This window comes from Hippopotamus amphibius, chromosome 4 (assembly GCF_030028045.1).
Source record: "Hippopotamus amphibius kiboko isolate mHipAmp2 chromosome 4, mHipAmp2.hap2, whole genome shotgun sequence".
NCBI classification, from domain to species: domain Eukaryota; kingdom Metazoa; phylum Chordata; class Mammalia; order Artiodactyla; family Hippopotamidae; genus Hippopotamus; species Hippopotamus amphibius.
Genome location: NC_080189.1, coordinates 102319400 through 102345115, shown reverse-complemented (window position 1 = coordinate 102345115; position 25716 = coordinate 102319400). Strand labels below are relative to the sequence as shown.

At 36.2% G+C, this 25716-nt stretch overlaps 1 pseudogene; it reads left to right on the top strand.

The window, feature by feature from the left end:
• The window catches only part of LOC130851916 (proteasome subunit beta type-7-like), an 88114-nt pseudogene extending 65923 nt beyond the window's left edge, over positions 1-22191 (top strand).
• The last annotated feature ends 3525 nt before the right edge of the window (positions 22192-25716 follow it).

The window sequence follows — 25716 nt, the reverse complement described above, 5'->3', positions numbered from 1 at the left end:
AGCGTTAGCTATCTTCCAGGTTAGCCAGAGTATGTCTTTAAATTCTTCTTTTGTAATCAGCTGGAGAAGACACTGCTTTTAAAGGGATCACCTGAAATGATCTCGCTTCTGCCATATTACACAACATAATCAAGCAAGCAATGTCTCATTATGTCCACAGGTTTCCACTCACACTCAAAGGGAAGAGGACCATACAAAGAGGATTGTCTCATTTTTTCCCATGGAATTTTAATTTATGGAGGTGACTGAGGTCAATGCCTTTGAAAGAAAAATCTGTTACTTACAGTTTCCAAGAGAAGAGAAGCATGCCATGCCACACAGGCCACTTGGGAAGCACCAAGCTTGGTCAGGAGGCAGGTGAGTGGAAACACAGTCCAGGGTCTTTGTTGTGTTTTCTGTGGGAAAGAAGGAGTGAGGCTGGCTAAGCAGATGAGTAGGTTTAGGATGACATAGTTTGAATAATTCTGATGAGCTCTGACTATAGAGGTGGTCTCTAGTTCTTTAGTGCATGGCCTTGGGGTGATTAAGGACAGGAGAAATAATATCTTGGAGTGTGAGTTAGACAATGGAGGTGGTTGGGATAGGACTTTGGAATGTTTGATTTGATGTTAAAGCATGTCCTCAGGCAAGCTGTTTATTATCTCTAAGAATTAACTAGCCTTGGGAGGGGCAGCATCTCCTCAGCCAGCAAGGTTCCCAAGATGGCAAACCATAATAATATATAGGAATGTTTTTAAGAAGTGATTAATACAAGGGTCACAGAAATCATCTTAGAATTCCATCTACCAGAATTTCAGATCAAATTTACAATAACTTGTTATGATAATTGAAGCAAGGCAACATTGTTCATTGGAAAGATTATGAACAAGAACATATATCAGTGTGTAATCCTGAGCAAATGTTTTTATTTATCTAAGGTTTAATTTCTTTATCTGTAAAATAAGTCTAATTGAACATGTATTATAAATTTGCTGGGATAAAATGAAAAAAGAGTATTTCAAGTGCTTACCATAGTATCAGGCACATAGTTTGGCTACAAAATTGTAAATATCATTCTTAACAGATTCTTTTTTTTTTTTTTTAACTATCCATGAATTTCTAAATTAAGACTAAATTAAACAAATAAACAAACAAAAGGTTAGTTTTATTATAGAGGTGCCTGGATTTGTACCCTCTCTAAATTTTGATGTCAATATTGAGGTTTCTAGAATGTCACATTTAAAAAAAATGCACAGTGTGAGAGTTGTGAGTTAAGTCCTCATTAAATGTTAATTAGAGAAAACCAGATATCTCAAGTTAAGGAATTTAGCACTTTTATATGTATGGGAAGTTGCAAGAGTCTGGGCTCACTGAAATCATTCCTTTGGTATGATCACTATCTGGGTATCTGGGTTTCTGGGTCACTATCCTGACACGTCCTGATTTTCTCAGGGCTCACCAGAGGAAGTGGCTGCAGTCTGGTGGCTGCTAGATGGCAGGTATTCTTTTCAGCTCTGAGTTTCCTTAGGGCTCACCAGCTCCCATTGAAGGGCTGCAATCGTTGATGACTATGACATCCCTTGTTTATTGATATGGCAGGAAATATTCCATCTATAAATATTCCATTCAACTTATAAATATTCCATTTATCAAACAGTAAGCAACATTATTTTTATAAACAACTAACATATGTGATGCTGCTTTATCAGGAGGGCAGCAGGCACCAGAAGACAGACAGACGAGACTGAATGACTGGAGGTTCATGCTGTGCTGGGCAAAACTTCTGGATTTGCATTTGGCAAGATTAATAGATAAAAGATTTGGGCAGAGGAAAGAAATGGCTGTTTTCTAGGCTAGAATGAAAGGGAATAGTGTTCAAAATTCATGGCTTTGAACAGTTGAAAAGGCTACCTGATTTTGGTCACCTCCATTGAATTGAGAGGAAGGGAGAGAGAAACAGAAACAGACCATTGGGGTAAAGAAACAAAGGGGTAAGATCATGGACTGTAATTATGTCTTGAAAGAACATGGTTGTGTTTATTAACACATGTATTAAATATGGAATTTAATATGACAGGAGCCTTGACTAAAAAGTCTTTGTTCAAGTTTAAGAAACAACCTTCTAGTATCCTAGTTAGTAGCTGTAGCCAGAAGACAGCTGTGAAGCTGTAGAGCTCTGCAGAAAGCATGCATATCAATGACCTGCTGAGAAATGTCCAGAATCAGGAGCAGATGAGCAAGGGCCTCCCTAAGGAAGTGTGAAAAGTAACATTATACACTAATCAAAGACTTTTCCCCAGTCTCCTAGAGAGGCTTTTGTGATATCTAAACAATAGCATTTGTGGGATCCCTAGATGGACGTTTAGTGAGTAAGAAATAAATGTTTATTTTATTAAACCATTGTAGATTGGATATTGTTATAGCAGTAGACTCTATGTAGTACAATGGTTTATAAAAACAGAACAGAATGTCATCTTCCTATAGCTTTAACATGAGTTATTATTATTTTATAAAGGCAAATGGCAAAAAATGTATAGAACTCTTGAGATTTCATGGATGTGAAGTTTCCTCTGGGTTCCAAAGGTAGATTGCAGTGATAGGTTCAAGAGACTGTAAGAAATTAAGAGACCCTGATTCTCTGCCATCCCAACTCCTTTAAGCAGAGAAGTTTAGATTCTATCTCGTTCTTAAATTGAGCGTTCAAAATATATTTAAAGAAAGAATACACTCTCAAGAAGAAAGAATAGTATTATAATAGCAGTCATGAAAAATTATACATCAAAGATGCAATAAAAACACTTAAGTTAGGAAATTAGAAGGAAAAGCTATGTCCGGTTATTTCTATCAATAGAGTTGTAAATCCCTGCTAATAATGTGGTAGGTTGATGTTTCGCTATATAAAATAAGAAGCATCACTTTGAATTTAGCACAATTGGGTCTTCCTAGGTGGTGCAGTGGTTAAGAATCCGCCTGCCAATGCAGGGGACACTGGTTCAATCTCTGCTCTAGGAAGATCCCACATGCCTCGGATCAACTAAGCCCCTGTGCCACAACTATTGAGCCCTAGAGCCACAACTACTGAAGCCCATGGGCCTAAAGCCTGTGCTCCGCAACAAGAGAAGCCATGGCAATGAAGAGCCCCTCACTGCAGCTAGAGAAAGCCCATGTGCAGCAACGAAGACCCAACACAGCCAATAAATAAAGTAATTAATAAATTTAAAACAATTGAATTTAGCACAATCTTGTTTGGGAATATGAATAAATTCAGTGTCAGCAAAGACTCTGATCCAGAAAATACCTCAGCAATACAAAACAGAAATCTTGGAAAGATGATGAACTTCACACAGAGTAAGAGATGGAAGAACCAAGCCAAGTTCATTTAATCACAAATTTCAGGATGATATAATTTGACTTCTGGATTATACTTAGTAGAAAATGTACATTTCCAAGGTTTAAATTAACAAATTCTGTTCCTTTTAACTGTTTTTCAATGTCTCTTCGAAGAGATTATAAAGAAAATTAGTTTTTCAGAAAGTTTCTGTTTTTAGTGTTCTGTTTACATTTACAGTTAAACTGTCAAGATGTCTTACAAATTCCAATATTTTGTGACAGTTCTGCATTCTTTAACTTGCAACCTGGAGAAGGAATGAAAATGTGTTTGACATTCCACAACAACTGCTCTTTAATTCATATACATTGATCACTGATGAGAAAAGATTTCCTGGTTATTGAGAAATCCATCCCTCTCAAGTAGCTGAAGAAAGATAGAAGAATTAGCTTGGTATTAATTATCTATCTATATCAATCAAATTAATCGAAAGGTTTTATGTATTCACTCATTTTATGCTCTATTCATACAGTTGAAATTTCCAGGGCAGAAAAATATCTAAATCAACAAAGGCAAAGAAGATTTTAATTATGTGATAGATAATACAATCTAAAATATATTCTAATCCCTATAGATTATAAACATTGCCTGAAATCATTTGATAAGTGGATAAACGTAATTTTGTGTTTAACCATCTTTAAGTATGTAATATAAGGTGGTTACCTTACATAAGGTAGCACAGAACTGGTACCTTGGCATCCAGATTTCGATTTCAGTTGTAGCTCTGACACTTAGCAGTTTCATCATTTCAATACTCATCACTATTTCTGGGAAATTCAGTTTACCCATCTATAATACATGAATAATTAGGCCAATCATGCATAATATTTACTAGAACAGAAAGAGGATATCTGAAGGTCATGAAGAGTCAAAGATTTTAAAAATATAAAATCTAAAGTATTTTCTCATAAAATCAAATCAAATTTTTATAAGGATTTATTGAGTAAAACTTTAAGCAGAACTTTATACTTGACATATATTTTATGAAAATGACAGCTATTCTTGAAGATAAAGAAAAAGCATCTAAACATTGTCAGATATATAATAAAATAATATTTCTCCAAGATGTTAGTGATTTGACCTAAACACAGACTTCACCATTTTCTCAGCAATTAAGAAAATGAAATATACAGCTAATCAAGGACCTGTAAAATTATTAAATTATAAAGATAAATAAAATTCACCTGGAAAAATCAGTTCCCCTTTATCAAAACCAAGATTATTTCAGAAACTCTAGGATGTCCCCAATATTTAGCTAAAAATATGACGAAAAGATATTGAATGTAGTTACTGTTTATTCTTTAAGCGAACATTATTGAAAGCGACGTATCTGCCTAAGTAATTGGGATTGAATGGTGAAAAAGCACACTCCCTGCTATATATTTAGGAGGGAAGATATATAAGCAAGCAATAATTTCAAAACCATGTGATAAGTGGATAATTTCAAAACATTGTGCTATGTATAAGGTTTTTATAAAACCAAAAAAAAACATTTTGAGATTAGGAAATAAGTTTTTCCCATCTACCTAAATAGGAATCAAATTAATAATAGTAACATTATAGGTCATCTTAATGTTCTCAGCATTTTAAACTGGCAAAATAATTATTTCTCCAACACAAATTTCTTTTAGTGTTATCTTCACAAATATTATAAAGAGTATAAATTAAATTAAAAATACTTCGTGTTACAGGTGTTTCATAAAATAAGCACATTGAATTTTTTTTGTTTGTTTTTATTAGTTGAAGGAACTAAATCACAGACAGAAAACATGGCCAATATTCCCAACATGCAGGAAACCTATTCTACTAGCAAATCTATCTATCTATCTATCTATCTATCTATGTATCTATCTATGTATCTATCTATCATCTACCATGGTATTCACTTAGCAACAAATAAATGTGTGCAGCAAATTTATTTTAATAGAAGCAAAAAATAAAATAATATATTGAATTTTGTTAGAAGACAGAAAAAAATAGAGCACTTTTTATTTTAAGTAGTTTATTTTAATCCTGACAGTTTAATTTCACCCTTTAAAGGAATAAAAAATGAATTTTGTTTTGCTTTCATCCAGCAGGTTTATAGCAAAGGAATAATTTTAGAAATATAATAAACATTCAAATAAGCCTAATTAATATATTGCTTCACATAATGTGATTACTTCCTTTAAATTTACAAAACTCCAGTTTATTACTGCAAATTTAATTACATTGAAGATTTTATTGAGTACTTTACATTTGTTTAATTCTAGAGAGTTGCTGTTGATGCGAATACACAAAAGCAAAAATATGTTTTATATACGAGATGAAAGTACATAAAGGATGCTAATTTTTTTAAGTGTGATTGTAAACTTTTTCTTCTCCTTTGAAATTTGAATGTACTACAGATTAGGAGTTAGTAGTTTAGCTTTATAGAATTATTCCTACTGTTTTTATATTTTATGATTCTATTAACCATTATAAAGGAACAAGTAACTGTGATATAATACAAATTCAAAGCAGGTCTCTGTTGTGATTTTTTTTTTTTCCTGAAAAGATATTAAATAGTACTTATTGTAATAAACACTTAGGTCCTTTTTTGTTTACTTTTATAAAGGCAAAGTTAAAGATACCATAATGTACAACATTTCTCTAGTTGAAATTCTAGATTTAAAATATACATTTCTTAAATATTAATAGCACTACATAAATTTGTGTTTATTCAAATAAAGCAAGCTCTGATGTTAAGCAAGTTAATTTTTCTCCTCAAAACTAATGAAAAATATAGAACATGAACCCTATAGAAAAAAATAGCATTTAAAATTAGAACAACAGAAAAATGACATTTGAGGATCTGGTCAAGTAAGAAACTAAGATTTATTAGATTCAACTAAGTTTCTTACACATCTGTGTTATGCCAAATTTAATATGTAAGTGAAATAGATTATACTCTACTCAAATGCGTGAAATGTCATGCTGGTTTCACTGGACTTGGTGTTATCTTTTAACAGCTTTATGAAATTAAATTAATATAACATTAATAAAATTAAAGGAGTTTTTCATTTAAGCATAAAATTGTTTTTTCATATACAAACAGAGTTATACAACCATTACCACAATCAGTTTTAGAATATTTTACACCTTCTCCCGAAAGAACCCATTTTTATGGCCAAGTCTCAGTCACAACTCTAGGCAGCTACTAATGCAAATTCTGCCTCTATAAGTTTGCTCATTGTGGACATTTTATATGATTTACATACATGAGGTGTTGAATTTTGTCAATTGATTTTTCTTTGAGATGATCATGTTTTTTCTCTCCTTCATTATCATGACATGTCAGTTTTCAGATGTCATGGCAATTTTGTATTCCTGAAAAAATTCCTACTTAGTCATTGTGTGTACTCTTTTATATGTTTCTGAATTTAGTTTTAAAATATCTTCCCAAAAATTTCAGTGCTTATATTTGTAAGGTATATTGAGCCCTAATTTTCTTTTCCTGTAATATTTTGTCTGATTTTGGTATAGTGTAATATTGCTCTGATGGAAAGAGTTGGGAAATATTACCTCCTCTTCTATCTTTTCAGAAGAGTTTGAGAAGAGTTTATATTAATTCTTTAAATATTTTTTAGAACTCGACAATAAAGCCATTTTAGACTGAGCTTTTCTTTATGAAAATCTTTAAAATTGTTAATTAAATCTTTTTACTTGTTACAAGTTTATTTTGATTATATATTTATTTTGAGTCAATTTTCATACTTTCTAGGATTTTTTTTTCTTCATTTCAGCTACATTATTTAATTTGGACATAATATTGTTTGTATAACACTTATGCACATTTATAATCCTCTTTATTCTATAATATTCCATAATATTTGTAGCAATGTCCACTCTCCTGCCACTCCTGACTTTAGTCAATTGTATCTTTCTTTTCTTCTTTGTATACACAAACAAACAGCAGAGGGGAAAGTCAAATGAATCATCCGGCCAATGGAAGCCTTGAGGTGGTTATTAAAAAATGGAATGAATAAAGCAGATGTTAGTGGAATAAAATAATTACCATAATGCAACAGTCTTAGGGATTGGATAAACCTGTGGGAGTCCCTGCTGGTCCTCCAACATTGAAGATCCCTAAACACATCTGGTTTTTTGTTTGTTTGTTTTTTAATCATTTTATTCACCTTAGTTGGAAGGAATTAGGAAAGCTGAAAAGCAAATATCGTAATGAGTATACCTAACTTCCAATTTCCTAGGCAATGGTTTCAAAATTTAATTAGTTAAATTTTGGTGAAATTGCCAGACTCCCCTGGCTCAATTGCCTGCTGGGAACCTAAACCCTTATGCACATGAATGAATGAAATTGTCAGGAGACAGAAAAAAAGAAGCTTTGGAGACTCCTTTACATGGGAGCCCGTGCACTTTGGTGTCAAAATTCACCAGTGAAGTCCCAATGGGGCTGCAATTAAATTAAGAAAATACAGAAATGCAAATGTTGATAGGATTAAGGTGAACATTTGGATGGGGATTGTAATATTTAAGCTATCTTTATGTAAAGAGGTTTTGTCTCTATTACCTGCACGTTTTATGGAAATGTGCACTATGCCTTACTGCGAATGCGTCCCTATTGGCATTGTAAAAACAAACTCTGTTGGTAAAGTCCTAACAGGCCACAATTAAGCGTGTAAAATTGGCAGGATTAACGTGAAAGTTTAGATGAAAATTACTATATTCAAACCTATGAAATAAGCGCATTTATTTTACCTGAATGCATAATGGAGATGGTTAAATTGTCTGACTAGGGAACTTTTCTTCTATGCAATATTACAAAACAGGAATATAAATCTGCCCTTCAAGTACTGGATATGCTAAATAGCAACCGGTAATAGTGACTGACCCCAAGGAAGAGAGAATGGAAGCTATAGTTCTAGTATGGACAAAGTGTCTATATGATAGCCCTGTGTAGATCATAGACTGGGACTTATTACAAAAAGCCATCAGTGACTCCCAGTAAAGTCTATTATACCCACAGTGTGAAACTTCGGATGTTGGTGCTTAGATGGGCAGCCTTTGGCATGTGGACACTCACTTTGGACTCTGGTTTTAGTGGACTCTGTCTCTTCACATGATATCCCTGTGAAGCTGCCTGTATCTCTTGGTATCACACATCCAGATACTAGGCTCCACTAATTGTCAGCTAATTACTCTATTGCTTTTGACAATGCCGGGCTGTGGGGAGGGGCATAAACTGCTCCACTTCTGACACAATTGATGCTAGGCACCCTTGTAAAAGTAGTGTTCAAGGTCAGTCTTTCAGACTTTTTCTGACCCTAAGTGGGCTCTTTTTAGCTATCTCTTTCTTGGTTTTCTCTCATAAATTTATAGCTAGTCCAATGTTTAGCTTGTTGCTAGCAAGGAGTTACCAGCCTCTCCTTAATTTTTAATCACCTAAATCTCCATAGTTTTTGAGCACACTTAGGATTGAAATTCTCCATAATCTGTCCTAAATAAAGTCAGGGATACCTATGAAGCTCTCTGCTCTTGTGGCCTTTCTCTCTCGGAGAAACACCTCTATACCCTTGCTCCTCAGGTGGGGACAGTGGGATACTTCTTTAGGAGTGACTCTCTTGCTTAATGAATGGAGCACTGACATGAGGAGGTAACCTACAGTCTTCCTGGGGGGCTCATTCAGCATGGAACCCCAGCCTACAAGTGAGCTGGGATGAGAGTGAACTTCTGCAAGCATCACTACCCATGGCTAAAGGGAACAGCAAGGGGTGCCAATATCTGACTAAGTAGTTTGTGACACTGAAGCAATGGGAAACCTAGGAAAAAGTTTCCATATTTTCAATTTTAAAAACATGATTTGGGAGATAACGTAGTAGTGAAAAACTGAAGATACATGGTTTTTGTAATTGACTCAAAAATATAGACATTACAGTAGTTAGAAATATGGGGGAAGGAGAGATGATGATGAAAGAGAAATAAAAATTATCAGAAACAAAATTAGGGTCATGTAGTAGCTAATACATCGAATAGCTGGATGTCTAGATCTTTGGAGGCAAAGCTCCCCTCTGCTCTCCCCCCCCCCCCAAATATGATGAAAATAAATATCTGATACTTACCTTAGGTTTAAAAACTATGTCACATAAACAGGATAGATATGAACAAGTTTAGCAGATTCACTTACCTACAATCTTCCTAATAGCCAATAATATAATATTGCTGGCAAAAAACCTATAGGGTTATTTCATACTGGAAATATTGAAACTAAAATAGGTACACACCCATTTTTAAATCAAAATGGGTAGAGGAAATGAAGAAACACTTTTCCAAGTTAGACATCCAAATGGCCACAGGTACATGAAAAGCTTTTAGCATCACTAATCATCAGGGAAATGCAAATCAAAAAGACAATGAGATATCACCTCACACCTGGATGACTGTCATCAAAAAGACAAGAAATAACAAGTGTTGGTGAGGATGTTGAGGAAAGGGCACCCTATGCACTATTGGTGGGAATACAGATTGGTGCAGCCATTATGGAAGACAGTATGGAGGCTCTTCAAAATATTAAAAATAAAACTATCACATGATCCAGCAATTCCACTTTTGGGTGTATACCCAAATGAAATGAAAACAGTATCTGCACCCCATATTCATTGCAGCATTAGTCATAATTGCCAAGATATGGAAACAACCAAAGTGGCCATCAACAGGTATATGGATAAAGAAGATTGGTATATATATACACAATGGAATATTATTCAGTCATGAGAAAGAAGGAAACCCTGCCATTTGCCACAACATGGATGAAACTTGAGAGCATTATGCTATGTGAAATGAGTCAGGCAAAGAAAGACAAATACTTCATGATATTGCCTGTACGTGGAATCTAAAAAAGGTGAACTCTTTGAAACAAAGGGTAGAATAGTGCTTACCAGGGGCTGGGAGATGGGGGGAAATGAGGAGGTGTTGGTCAAAGGTTACACTTCTAGTTGTAAGATGAATAATTTCTGGGGATCTAACGTACAGCATGGTGACTATAGTTAATAATACCATATTATATACTTGAAAGTGGCTAAGAGAGTAAATCTTAAATGTTCTTACCACAACAGGAAAGAAAAGATAATTATGTGATGTGGTGCAGGTGTCAGCCGACACTATGGTAATAACCATTTTACAGTGTAAGTGTATCAAATCAACATGTACACTTTAAGCTTATGCAGTGTTATATGTCAATTATATTTGAATGAAACTGAAAAAATTTTAAATAAAAATTTTTAATTTTTTAATTTTTTTAATTTTTAAATTAAAAGCTTTAAAAAGGGCAGATAATAATTTTTATTTTTATGAAATTATTTTGCTGTGTGGAGTGCGATGGTCAACTGATCTACAGAGAAGTTTCATTAGTAAGATTCTTAAAAGGTCCTATCTTTGGAGAAAATTAAATTTATGCTTAAGACTAAAAAAATAATAATAATAAATAAAAATAAATAAAATAGGTACACACTTTTAAAAAAACTTCAGTAAGAATCCAGAAGCAAATTTAAGATTGAAATGGACAAGTTAAAGAATCCAAAGTAAGCTGTAAAAAGGGTGAGCGGTTTCTCAAAAGCATTGTAGTGTGGTGGGGAAAGTAAACTTGGGGATGGAAATCAAGCTGTACCAGAGCTACTTGCAGTGCCTGTTAACAATGAAAATTCCTAGGATACAAATTTCTGGGATAAGAAATTTTGATGACAAGGTCTGGGAAGCATCATTTTAAAAAGATCTCCAAGTAATTCTTATGCATGCTAAAATTTGGAAACCACTGTCTCCACCTATGTTATAGCTGGATAATTTGCAATATAGACTCTATTAGATAAAAATAAAGTTAATTCATGGAACTAGAAAATGAAAATACATGTCTCCCTTCAGTTAACTTAATGAGCATATCTGGGATAGAGGGGGGGTGGGGGTGGGGCTGATCTATGGGATGCAGGAGAAAATGGCCTTCAATGCTTTCACAGAAATAAAGTAGATAAGATTTTCTTCTTTTAATTTTCATTAATACCTGTATCACACTACTGAAAAAGATTGAGGTATACATGCCCAAGAAACTCTAGTTTTATCCGTAGATAAAATTGAAGGCAACGAGACATACCTTACACACTTCAGTTAAGCTTAATATTATTTTTTATAACAAAACATTTAGGTGTTTTTTGTACTTACTAGGGCTTAAAGTCAGAGCTATATACTCTGAAAGTCAGTCAAAGGAAAAAAGAATTGATTCACCTGTGAAAATAAGGGACATATGTCTCACTAAATTTCTACCCACACATGTGGGAGGATGTAGGGAATGAGGTAAAAGTTTGTGTACATTTTGTTTGCATATAAATTATTTCTGGATTTTCACTAACGTTTGTCCAAAACGGGTGCGACCAAAGCTTTAAAAGTATAACCAATTAATAAATACTATATAACACTTTCTTTTTAAATTATCATGGAGAAATAAGTTTCTAGAGATGAAAATGAGTGGCTCTTATAAAGCTTTTCATTTCCAGTCTGTTTTAATAAAATATTTTGTGGGAGGGAGTTCTCCTAAAAATACAATGTCTAATGAGTATTACAGATGCCTTTGGTCCCATACCTTGGAAGGAGGACATCTTTAAGATATGTATAAAAAAAATGTGTAAAAATCACATCCTAAAAGTTTTATACTCTATTAACTACAATTTCAAATCATTTAATTTTTTCTTTAGTCATTACCTTGAATTAATTGCCATTATTTGGAATCTTTAAAAATGTGCAATTAGTCATTTTCTTTTTTAAAGTCACTCATTTATTAATAATTTACTTCATTTTATTCCCAGCATTCATGTGCTTACAATTCTAGTCCAAGCTTGGGGAAATAAGAGGATTTTATACCTCACACAGGAGGTTCTGTCTTATTTAGCTATATTATTGGGGCGTATAACAGAGTGTCCAGGTCACAAATTAAAATCCAACCTACCAAGAGGAAGGGTTGAACATCAAAGGGACTATTTGACAATACACTTATTTTCAGAATGGCAAGCATCTTGTCAACACAGAGTGAACAATAATTTTGATAATTATCAGATGAAAGGCAGGCTTTAACATCCCAGTAATTACTCAGTGAAATACTCTTTAAGCATCTTTAAGCAAAAGGACAATGTATATACACATATATTTTGAAAAGATGTTATTCATATTCAAAGAAATATGGCAGTGTTACATTGTCCCCCAAAGCTTTAAATAAAAGATTATCACAATGAAATCTCCCCATTACTCAGTTCCTTATGGGCTTGTGTTTTCTGTCCGCTGGAAATGAACAATTCATTATCAAGAGTTACAATGTCACATGTTTAGATGTACTTAGAGTGCAACTTGAAATTTCTGAATCAGTATCCATATCCATGTTTACAAAGTAGTCCAAAAAAGCATTTACTTGCAACATTAACATTAAAAATATTCTACTTATGCCTAATAAAGGTGTTTCTTAAAAGGCAAGACACCACATTGCTCAAAATTTCCTTATATGTGAGTCCTAGTGCTTAGTTTAGATGACTGGCTAAAAAGTATGATGCCCTTCAAAGTCTCTTATCCTTCCCTCTGCCTCTTCCTTCCCCACTTTACAACTTCACAATCAAGACGTGTGACTGGACCAGAGGAAGCTAGTCTGGGTGAAAGAAAACAAAACATGCTATTCTTTGTTTTCTGAATAGATGACCTTTAAAAATTTCTTATATTTCCAGACAATATCTTTTCACCTCCACCTTTAAATGAAAATGGTGTCTTTAAAATGGATACTGCAGGATGCAGAAGGAGCACAGGCAGAACAATAAGAAATATGAAGGGAAGATTAAGTAAGCTTTGTTCTAGGTCTCACCAAATAGTAAATATTTTTTCTATTCTTTTGTTTCATTTTTAGTCTTGCATGTCTTCATTGGTTGAGGGTCTAAATAGAGTGGAGATGGTACTACATTTGAGCAGTTGGCCACTAGGCTTGAGTGAAGTGTAAACTAGACACACTCATTAATAAACAAAAGTAATACATTTTAGCAGACACCCTATCTTTGTACATTTGTCTTGAGTATCCAGTGTGACCCAGATCTGTGTACTTGTATCCCATCCATATATCCATTTCCATTACAACCTGCCTCAGCTTGTCACTGATTGAGAACTTGGTTTTCTCTGAGCCCTGATTATCTCCTGACCTATAATCAGGTTCCTTATTCTCCAGAAATCATAATGGGAATGGATATATTTAAATTAAGTACTGAAGAAAGCCACATCTTCTGATTTGTTCACCTGACTGGTTGAAATGTTATTATGACAATAGATTCAACTTCTATTCCTTTTTAAAATTCTCTTCAGTTTATTAATGCTCTCACTTTAATTAGATGATTCTTCTTAATTAGCATGTGGATTACCATTTTCATTATATTTTTATGGAAATAACTACTAAAAGATGCGAATGTATCTTTTTGAATTATGGTTTTCTCAGGGTATATGCCCAGTAATGGTATTGCTGTGTCATATGGTAGTTCTATTTTAGTTTTTTAAGGAATCCCTATACTGTTTTCCGCAGTGGCTGTATCATTTTACATTCCCACCAACAGTGCAAGAGGGTTCCCTCAGTGGCAGGGGAAGTATAAAGACATGTAGATGAACAGACTTGAGGACACCAGAAGGGGAGGAAGGAGAAGCTGGGATGAAATGAGAGAGTAGCATTGATGTATATACACTACCAAATATAAAATAGATAGCTAGTGGAAAGCAACTGCACAACACAGGGAGATCAAACTTATCACTGGTGATGCCCTAGAGGGGTGGGATAGAGAGGGTTGGAGGGATGCTCAGGAGGGAGGCTCAAGAGGGAGGGGATATGGGGATGAGTGTATAAATACAGCTGATTCACTTTGTTGCACAGCGGAAACTAGCACAACAGTGTAAAGCAATTATACTCCAATAAAAATCTGGAAAAAATAGATGTAAATGTACAAATATATAAAATATTATTGGATAACGATTCTATTCTAAATACTTTTGTGCCTATCCATACCAATGCAGTAAATTTCTAGGACATAGAAGCACTGTGATAAAGTTGTAAATGATTTTAATCGAGTCACTGAGCTAACTGAGACCGAGATCCCTCTTGCCATTAAGGTGGTGGCCCTTTCAAATAAACCCAATAGATACTTCATCTTGGTGTTGAACAGGGTGTTTAATACACTGTAAGTTCTCCAACATGTTTGTCAAACATTCACTCAGTCACTTAACAAATATGTATTGAAACATTTACTATTTGGAGACACACCACTCAGCTTGAGGCCACACCAGTGTTTGAGACACGAGCTGCACTCTGGAGCTTCCCGGCCACTCATCCTTAAAACAAGTGTTGTGAAAACACAGTGGGATGCGGAGAGACGCAGATGACACATGGAGACACCTAACACTTTTGAGAATGAAGTAAGGCTCTCCGTGTTCGTGTAGAAGAATCTAAACTGAGATCCGGTGGATAAGTGGGGATTACCATGTTAGGAGGGGGCACTGAGTGTGTGGTGGAGTGCTCCAGGCGTAAAGAGGACGGCGTGTACGTTTCCAGAGTGTAGGGAGCCCACACATTGGATTAAACTCAACTCCATTTCACACAGATTTTAAAAACGGTGTTACCAGTGGTGAAAGCATTGCCTTAAAAGAGTTTTTCTTACTTTCAATTTTGGTCCATTTTCATGGTAAGCAAGTAAAGGTTTATGTTCAAATGTTTAAATGCCATTATGAAGCTCCCTGAGTTGAGAGCAGGATTTAAGGAGCATGAAGTAATGGCACTTCAGGTAGATTCAGGGTACAATGCACTTAGTAAGTTTCCCTAACTTCCTCAGTGCCTAGTGAGGAGCTAACAATTAGAGTGTGTATCCCAAGATTCATAATGATCTCATTATCTGTGCCAAGAGTCAGATTCTGCCATTCAATGTGTAAAATCTACCCCTAGTTATGAACTTTAAAATGTAAACCTGGTGCTTCTGAGGAACTGTTTCTGATTTATCAAATCTTTGTTTGTTCCTCTGAACTAAAAACAGCATCTTAAGCATCCTTAATGATATTGAGAAATCTTTAACGCACGATTAACAGATTCATAAGCTACATCAGGATGTCTATGGGGTATCTGAACAGTCATTAGAAATTCTACATCATGGAACATCTTCCTGGCAAGTATCATGCCATATGGGAGGGCTGAAATTAATTAGATGACTCCTAATCAACCAGATGGAAACCAGGATGCATAGAAGATGAAGTTACATGCTCTACTGAGGCCATCACTCCTTATCACATGTCCAGTGATTTGAAGATGCAGAGATGCCTAGGGAAGACTTCCAGGATGATGCCTACAAGTAATATTATTCAATGTCCTCAGTTTCTGGAACATACACAATTGACAAGGTTTAACAAAATTTATTAATTCGTCTGTAGTATATGTCGTGAACTGCATTTTTTATAAACATCCCGAAGGCCTCCTCCAGTCACATCCCCACCTCAGACTGAATACATTTGCATATAGGGGAGAGAGCTGTAAAATATATATATATTTTTTTGATATGATTTTTAAACTATTGCAAAGCTTAAGCAAATGTACCACAGGAGTTAAGATATTCTGAATTCAGCAAAACAGTCTCATCTTTTGACAATCAATTTTGTTACTTTTAACCCTTGATCAGAGAAGAGAGGAATAATTATATCTTAGATGGAGCAGACAAAACAACTTACCGGCCATAGAAAATTTAATAAAATAATAATTGCTAATATTGAAATACTGGTTAGATTCTGGTCTCAGGGATTTATGTGTTTTACCTCCCTTGACACATATAATATTCGTCTGCAGGAAGCACTGGTATTGCCTTAATTTTTCATATAACGACACCAAACTTGAGAGAGTTTCAGTAACTTGCTAAATTCCTGCTTATATTAATCTAAAGCTCAGGGTTATAATCACTATATCATCCTGACTCCTGTTGCCTAAGTTTTAAATTTAAATAATAATCTTATTCACTAGTTTACTCACTTATTCACTAAGTTTAGTATCATCGAGCATATATGGCATCTCTGTTACTAAACCCACGTTCATTCCTGTGATTTTTCAGCCATATCTCTGCCCATGTAAGATCCATCAGGAGTCATTCTGTGGCAGTGGAGAAGCACAGAGAACACAAAGATGAAGAAACATAGACTTGGTCCTTAAGTGTCTAAAAATCAGTGGAGGACAGAAAAGCAATAACGTGGCACAACATGGTCCGTGCTGTAACAGGGGAAAGAGAGGCTGAGGAACAGCGTAGAGTGAGAAGGTGAGCAACGTGGGGGGGAGGGTAGGCAGCCCCAGTGGAGAGGGTGGGAGAGTCTGCTCGCTGCAGCTGCATCCTATATAATCAATATGCTTTTCAAAGAATCTAGGGTGGGAGCCGAGAAGGGGTTTGTTCAAAGAGAGCAGTTCATTTCTGTCAGAAAAAAAAAAAAAAATCCCTCAAATACAGCTGGCTTGACAAATACATTCTGTGAATGGTCATTTTGATTACCAAGAGCTGCAGGGAAAAAAACAAGAATGTTTGCACAGAAACTGAAAGCCTATGGATTTCTGAGCCTTGGCTCTGCTGCCTCTGCTGCTTACTTGGCTCCTTTTTTTTTTGTTTTTATTTTTTTTAATCTAACCATCATCTTCCCTTTGAATATCAGCCTATCTCACATTTCCAATATTCATTGTGGCCTGGACAAGTTTCCTATAGTGGCAGTATATTAGTCAGTTTCTCTAGGAAAGCAAAACTAACAGGATGTGTTTATATATACAAATATATATATGATGATGGAGGCTAATGCATCCCAAGATCTGCAAGGTAAGTCAGCAAGCTGGATACCCAAGAGGGTTGATGGTGTCATTCCAGTCCAGGTCTGAGAACAGGAAAAAGCTATTGTCCTAGTTTCCCGCAGTCAGACAGGAGGAATTCTCTCTAACGCAGAGCAAGGTCAGACTTTTTGTTCTATTACAGCCTTTAACTGATTGGGTGAGGTCCACCCACAGGGAGAGTGATCTGTTTTACTACTGAGACGTTAATCTCATCCAGAAACACCTTCACCTTAGAAACAACTTAGAATAATGTTTGAGCAAATATGTGGGCACCATGGCCCAGTCAAGTCGACACATAATATTAACCAATATTAACAAAGGGTTTCTCAAAGTGTGGTCCTGGGACTAACATATCTTGGGACCTGATAGGCACACCACCCTTGACTTATTGGCTCCGAAACTCTGAGGGTGGGATACAGCAACCTGCATTTTAACCAGCAAGCTAATGATGGAGAGCCAGTGGCAATAGTGATGATTCTCTCAAATATAATTCACTCCCATGGAAACTCAGCTGATCAGAGAAGAGGTTGTAAGTCAGAGGCATTTCCTTCAGCTTGTGTCTGCACTAGGACAATGGCATGTCTTCTCATCTCAATGAGTGGAAGCATCTCTTCTTCAGATAGGATCATTTTCAAGATGTGTATTTAATATTGCCATGAATAGGAAGTTTTGAGGATGGTCAGTAAGACACAGTGTTCGTACACTTTGTGGTAGAGCACGTGGATTCTGAATTAGGAATTGGGGCACAGAATTCTCGTCCCAGGACCACCACACATCTAGCTGTGCTGCCTTTAGGACATTTATTAAACCCTTTGAGCTTTGACATCTTCCACTATCACTTCTACAAATAATGCCAGGCCTTTCTGCCTCAGATATTTGATGGAGGATAAAATGAGAGAAAAGTAAATAAGCCAAAGTTTTTGACACTGAACAAACACCTAAGGAGAGACAGATTAAGTTCGATGCTATGGTATTTTGAACAAGCAGTGTCTTGAGAATTAGTGGGAAAAGAAGTGTCAGCATTACACAAAGCAACAGAAGAGGAATTGAGTGACTTATTAATATTCCCCTCATTTTGAACCATCCATCCTTGGGAAATTGAGGTAGCAAAGGAACAAATAAGGAGGTCTCCAAGTGGTCTTTAGTTCTGCTTATTTACACATGAAATTGACCAGAGTCGAATAGATAAGAAGCCAAAATGAATTAGGAGATTAAAAATAATCACACACACACAAAGGTCTGCAGGCAATATGTTCAAACTTAGAGAAAGCTGATTGCTGTTGAAACCACATAAGCAGAACTTGGCATGAAGGCTGGACAGCCTCAGAGAAGGATACTTAGCTCCAAGGTCCAATATAGATGTGGTTGTAGATTGTGAACATAGACTGTGGACAGGGTGCTCTTCCCAGAAAGTCAGAGTCTCCCAGCCTTCATCCTGAGGCACTGGGTGTCCTGTCAAAAATGAGGGTTTTCAAAAAAAAAAAAAAAAAAAAAAAAAATGAGGGTTTTCTTTCTTCCTGACTGGCAGAATTTACAAGAGCCATAGATTCCTGTTTTCCACTCTTTATTCTGAACAGCATTTTTGTTGAAATTATTCTTTTCATGCTCAACACTGCAGGACTGATAGGCTATCATTAAGCTCGAGACTATGTATAATTACAGATAATAGACCTCACACTGGTGGCAAATTGGATAGACTTAAGGGTTATCTTCTCCTTGGGGATGTGAGAATATTCTGTGTCAAGGGACAAAGCTAATGTATGGAGAACTCTGCCTAGTACATATTTTTGATACCGAGAGTGATTCTAGAGGTACAGAATGTTTGAGTTTTCTGAATTAGTCCCCAAATTTCTGGAATACATCCTTTGAGCTGATGAGGTTTAAAGAATGCTATTGATTGAGAAGGAGTCATGGGAGGGAGGGGATGTGGGGATATATGCATACATACAGCTGATTCACTTTGTTGTACAGCAGAAACTGGCACAACAGTGTAAAGCAATTATGTTCCAATAAAGAGCTTAAAAAATCATTAAAAAAAGGTGCTAATGACTCTACTTCTAGTAGAAAAGAGAGCACTGATAACCCATGGACGTTCTAACAAGACAGATACACAAAATACCTGCCCTTTCTCTCAACCAACCACTTATAAGAAGCACGGAGCTGGGCAACTCTGCATCTGATATGTTTGAACACTTTTTGCAAACTAACAAATACAATACGGTTGGCGGGTTGCTCCTCATGTCTCTGGACAAAGTGGTAGGAGGAGATGGTGAGCTCAGGAATTCAATTTCCCAGCTCAAGGGCCACAGAGAGGACCTCAGAGCTTCTGTGAGTCACAGGAAACTCTTATCTCTTGTAGTTTCAGGGCTGCGATTGCTGAAAATCAAATGCAAACTCTCACCCTGTGAATGGCTGAATTACACAAAAGTTGAACTCCCAACCTTGCAGGGCATCCACTGTTAAAGTGAGCGCATTGTCTGGGAAAGACTCTGATCCTATAAATTAGGATGGTAATTTGCAGGAAGACCAGAATGCAGCTCAGGACACTGAGCCCCTGAATTTTGGTGAATTTTAATTGCCAGGGGAAGTAGCCTCTCAGCCCCCTTTCCAGTGATACCTGTCTCCCTGCCTCCATCTGAAGGGATTAACTGTGTTCCTTGAGGAAACTGTAATGGCCTCCCCAGAGGCAGCTGCCTTGCAAGACACTGCTGATTCTCCTCAGGACCCCTGCATTTACCACCACCCCTCTGCTTAAGTCCCCACAAGCCCCTAAAGATGAGGGACAATGAGGAGTTGTGTTACACTCCAAAAGAACTACTTGAATCCTCTAATTTCTACAGACAGAAATCTGGGGAACCCATGTGAGATAGATACTGGTAAATGGAATATGTCCTGCCACACCAGTAAATAAAGGGTGTCACCGTCATCAGTGACTGCAGCCCTCCGACATGAGCCCTGAGGAAACTGAGGAAGGAAAGGATACCCGCCACCCAGCAGCCATCAGACTGCAGTCACTCCCTGTGGTGAGCCCTGAGGAAACTCAGGATGTGAAAATACAGGACCCTGGCCCCAGAGAGCTGAGGTGCAGATCAAAGGAACGATTTCAGGGAGCCCACACTCTTGTATTGGGTTGTCCAAAAAGTTCTTTGGGATTTTTCCGTAAGATTTTCTCTCAGGGTTACTTTAGATGCTGACTCCTGGGCTTGAAGTCTTGAAAGTTCCCACCAAATAAAACATAACTCTCAACTTTTAGGTTGTGAATAATTTTTAAGTCGACAATACTAAGGGTGTGGGTTAATTGTGAAGGAGCATAAAGTCAGATCAGACCAAATTTGTGTACATGGGCCCACTATACACAGATTCTGAATTTAGTGTTCAGCTTAGAATGGGCTCTAACAGTTTCGTTTGTTGGTTGACTGAAACATGGCCAAAAGGTGACTCTCAGTGAATTGGAGATGCCAGAGATGCCTTGGCTTACTGTGGAAGAAGGGATTTGGATTCAAGGGCGTAGGGAGATGGGATTTGCTATAGGAGACCTGCTCACCCACCCTAGGAGGGTCCAGAAGAAGTACCTTTCACCACAACTGTGAGGAATAAATTTGGGAGGGGAACCCCAGCATCCATGAAGAGCTCCATGATTGCTCTTCTTTGTAGGACTGACTCAGTGGGAATTTCTGTGACTTAACTGGGCAACATAAATGCAATGGGAGTAATTGGCTCCTGAGAGGCAGGGCCAACTGTGGCACCCGCACACCAAAGACAAGGCAGGCATGGTTATCATAATGGAGATCAGAGTCAAAGCAGCAATCAGAATAGTTCAAATTCAACAACTTATGGTACCTAGTTGATTACGGTGTTCGAAGTGAAACAGATGGGAAACCTACTAAATTATTAACTTGATCTGTATAAGCAGAAAAATTCTAGGTCAAGTGAGCAAAAGTCCAACCTGAATAAATCATAAAAACAGAGAGTCACGATCTTTCAATTAATTCTTAGACTTGAGTCAGTTTATAGACCCAGAGCCTCATGAATAAAAGGGAGGCCAAGTCCCCTTGAGGAAGGAGTCAAGCACACCACTGAAAATTTATACCGTTAATCTTTTCCCCATCCTTCCCCAAATAGACCTATGGCCTTTTACCGGAGTAATTGTGTATTGCAGCAAAGGAAATAATCAGACTTATCAGGACTACTGGACACTGGCTCTGAAATGACACTGATTCCAGGAAATCAAAAAAGTCACTCAGGTGCTTTGATCAAAGTAGCAGCTTATGGAGGTCCGATGATCAGTGAAGTTTTGGTTCAGGTCTGTCTCACAGCGGGTCCAATGGGTCCCAGAATCCATCCTATGGATGCTGTTTGGAGCCTTTGGTGGGTTCCTATATGTGAATAACAGCTCAGGCCTATAGGATTTTGGAGCTAAGCCCACCATCCTCCACAGATAACTACTCTCCTTTTGAGAACTAGATCTTGGTCTTAGTAGAGCCTGAATGCTTAGCCGTGGGCCAACAGGGTACCACATGACTCAGTTGTCCACCACGAGCTGAGTGTTATGTGAGCCAACGAACCATAAAGTTGGGTGTGCTCAGCAGCCTTCTATCACCAAATGGAAGTGGTGTGTATGAGATCAGCTGGAGCAGACCCTGAAGGCACAAGTAAGTTACATTAAAAATTGGCCCACAGTCCCCACTCATGTTACACTGCTTTCTCTCTCCCAGCCTCACCCAGGGCCTCATGGGGAGCTCCCTATGACCAGTTGACAAAGGAAGAAAAGACTCAGGTTTGGATTGCAGATGGGTCTGCACGATATGCAGACACTGCCTGCTGGTGGACAGCTGCAGCACCTCTGCCCCTTTCCGGGCCATCCTCGGACAGTGGGGAAGGGACCTCTTCCCAGAGGGCAGGAATTGGAGCAGTGCACCTGGGTGTGCACTTTGCTTGGAAGGACAAATGACCAGACATATCATTATATACAAATTCTCAGGCTGTGGCCAGTAATTTGACTTAATGGTCAGAGACTTGGAAGAAACACAATTGGAAAAATGGTGACAAAGAAATTTGGGAAAAGGTATATGGATAGACCTGTCTAAATGGGCAAAAAGGTGTAAAGATACTTGTGTCCCATGTGAGTGTTCATCAAAGGGAGCCAAGGGGCAGAGAAAGAATTCAATAAGCAAGTGGTTAGTAAGACCCATTCTGTGGATATCTGATGTAAGTCTCTGTCCACAGCCTCCCCTGTCATCACCCAGTGGGATCACAGTCAAAGTGACCAATAGCCAAGACATGGACACAGCCTAAATACTCACCAAGTGGGTATGAAAGGATAAAAAAGATGTGGTGCATATATACAAGGGAATATTATGCAGTCATAAAAAAGAATGAAATAATGTCATTTGCAACAAAATGGATGGGCCTAGAGATGATCATACTGAGTGAAGTAAGTCAGACAGAGAAAGACAAATATCCAAATATCACATGATATCACTTACATGTGGAATCTAAAGAATGTCACAAATGAACTTATTTACAAAACAGAAACAGACCCACAGACATAAAAAAACAAACATGGTTAAGGGGGGAAGGGATAAATTGGAAGTTGGGATTAGCAGATACAAACTACTATATATAAAATAAACAACAAGGTAACAAGGTCTTACTGTACAGCACAGAGAACTATATTCAATATCTTGTAATAAACTATAATGGAAAAATATGAAAAAGGATATCTATCTATCTACATCTGTGTCTATGTCTGTGTCTATGCCTATGTCTATGTCTGTGTCTATGTCTATGTCTATCTATATCAATATATCTGAATCACTTTGCCATACCCCAGAAAGCAACACAACATTTTAAATCAGCTATACTTCAATTTAAAAAATTAAAAAAAAATTAAGTAGTCATGTGGTAGGTACGGAAGCTACATATGGCTCAGCAGAATAAACTTCCACTCAGCAAGGCTGACCTGGGAATAGCCACCATTAGGTGTGCCACCTGCCAGTGGCAGAGACCAACACTGAGTTTGTGATAAGGGCGCACCACACCCCATGGTGAATAGCCAGCTACCTGGTATCAGGTAGACAACACAGGACTGCTTCCATCATCAAAGGGACAGCACTTTGTTCTCTCTGGAACAGATACCTACTCTGGATACAGATTTGCCACCCTTGCATGCAATTCTGCAGCCAAAACTACCCTTTGTGGCCTTACAGAATGCTGTTACATCTAACCAGCCTAAAACTTTTAGTCTTTGCCATGTATTTTTTAAATGAAATTATTTTCGCTGCATTGACTAGGAACCTCAGTAACATATTTAAAAAGCTGTGATTGTTGACATTCTTGTCTTTCCCCTGATTTGTTAAAGATTATTTCTCACATTTAATCCATGAGGATAGGTGTTCCACAGGGTTGGGTAGGTGTTCAAATTTATAGAACTTGTTTTCAAATAAGAAGTTCCTTTCAAACTGTTTAATTTTATAAAAAATTTACTGTGAATTGGTGTTGAATATCATTTAATAATTAATTACATATAGCAATATAGTCATATTAAGTCAAAAAAGGTGAAATACATCAATTTTATTCAAACATTCTACTTTTAATCTGCACATAGTATACAACTAACTATATACAAAGATGATATACCCTATATGCTAATATACTTGGTTTGACCATATTGTATTCAGAATTGTTTGCGTTTATGCTAATGACTAAAATTGAAGTACATGTTCTTTTTTTATACAATCTATATCGAGTTTTGATATTTAGGTTATGCTATCATCACGGAAGGAGTTGGTGTATATAAATCTTCAAAATTTTAAAATGTGAGATCAGTGAGATATTCATGAATCAAAAGTGATGTTACATTGTGCTAGATGATTTATTTAATATAGGTTTTTAATTTATCAATTTAATGTATTTAGAATTTTCTTATTAACTTTATAATCTCTGTGGTATCCTTAACTATGTTCTTATTTTCATTCTTAATTTTGTTTAATTGAGCTTTCTCTTTTAAAATTTTTCATCTTCTATTTAAATGTGACATATTTTTCTTTTTGCATTTCTTTATTTTTATTCATTCATTGGTTTATTTATATGCATATATTTAAATTACTTATGCCAAAACCAATCTGTCTTTTGATTCTTTTGTAGATTTCTTTTCCATTTTATTAATTTCTGCTGTTATTTTATTTATATTCTTTCTTCTATTTTCTCCATTCCATTTCTTTGTTCTCATACTGGCTGCTAAACTCATTTATTTCCAGACTTTGCTGTCATTTGATAAAACTCTTTACAAGTTATCCTTTTCTCTTTAAATACCATTTTCACTGCATTCTGCTGTAATTGATACATTGTGTTTTGATTATTATCCATTTCTAAGTATTATTCAGGTTTCCATTATGAGATCCTCTTTGTTCATGAATTGCTTCAAGTATGCTTTTAAATCTTTAATTTACATTTTAAATCTTCACTATATCTGTACTTATTTATAATTTATACTACTTATTCACTATATATAAAGGTTATATATGAGTATACTTATATCTTTTTAAAATGCTCACTAAAAATGTTATTTTTTTCAGATTCTGGAACTTGTCACTGTTTTATTTTTGTCCTATGTCCTTCTCTAGTACATGAAAAAACCTCTCATATTTAAGGAAAATTAGTGTCTAAAATTTTTTCATTTTCTTTTTCATTATGTTAACCCACTTACATGGCTTAATATTCTTCAAGGTCTTTAATATTTCCCTCCTTTTAAACTTAATTTTCAATCCACTGTGGCTATTAAAATGAGTCCAGTCATTCTAGAATTGACCTGGTAAAGCATGAAACCCCTCAAAAAGTCATCACCAGATCTGATACAAATGATTTATCATACCTCCCTGTGGAACAAAGTGGATAATAAACTCAAAAGAGCAATCTTTATATCTCTTCTCAATCAAATGATCATTCACACAGCACAAAGGCCTGCTTTATGTATTACGGCCAACAGAAATATTATAGTTTTATTTATTTTTTAATTAAACACTCTTCCAGGTGTCCCCAAACACCCAGACAGGTCGTTCACTTTCAGTCTCACAGAATTTACACCATGTGGGTGATTTGGCCCCCGGTTGTACTTAAGACAAGGGCTACTCCTTGCTCCTCTATACCAAAATAAACACCTGTTTTTATTTTGCAGTGTTTTATTGGCCCAACAAGATATTTTATCAATAAAACATAATTCTAAATATAACATTGAGCTAACCTGCTGGATGAAGTTATTTTTTGTTGTACGGTTGATATAAAATATATCTGTCAATTCGATAGTAACTGATTTTGGAATAGTAAAATCTAGTTTTTCCTTCTAATGACAAATGTAGAAGCTGCTTCGGTCTATGTTTAGCTCATGATGTTAAAATAAGTTATTTACATTGAAAACTCTTCCCTGTTGTCATGTCAGGAAACCAGCTATCCCTTTATCCTTTACTGAAAAAGGATA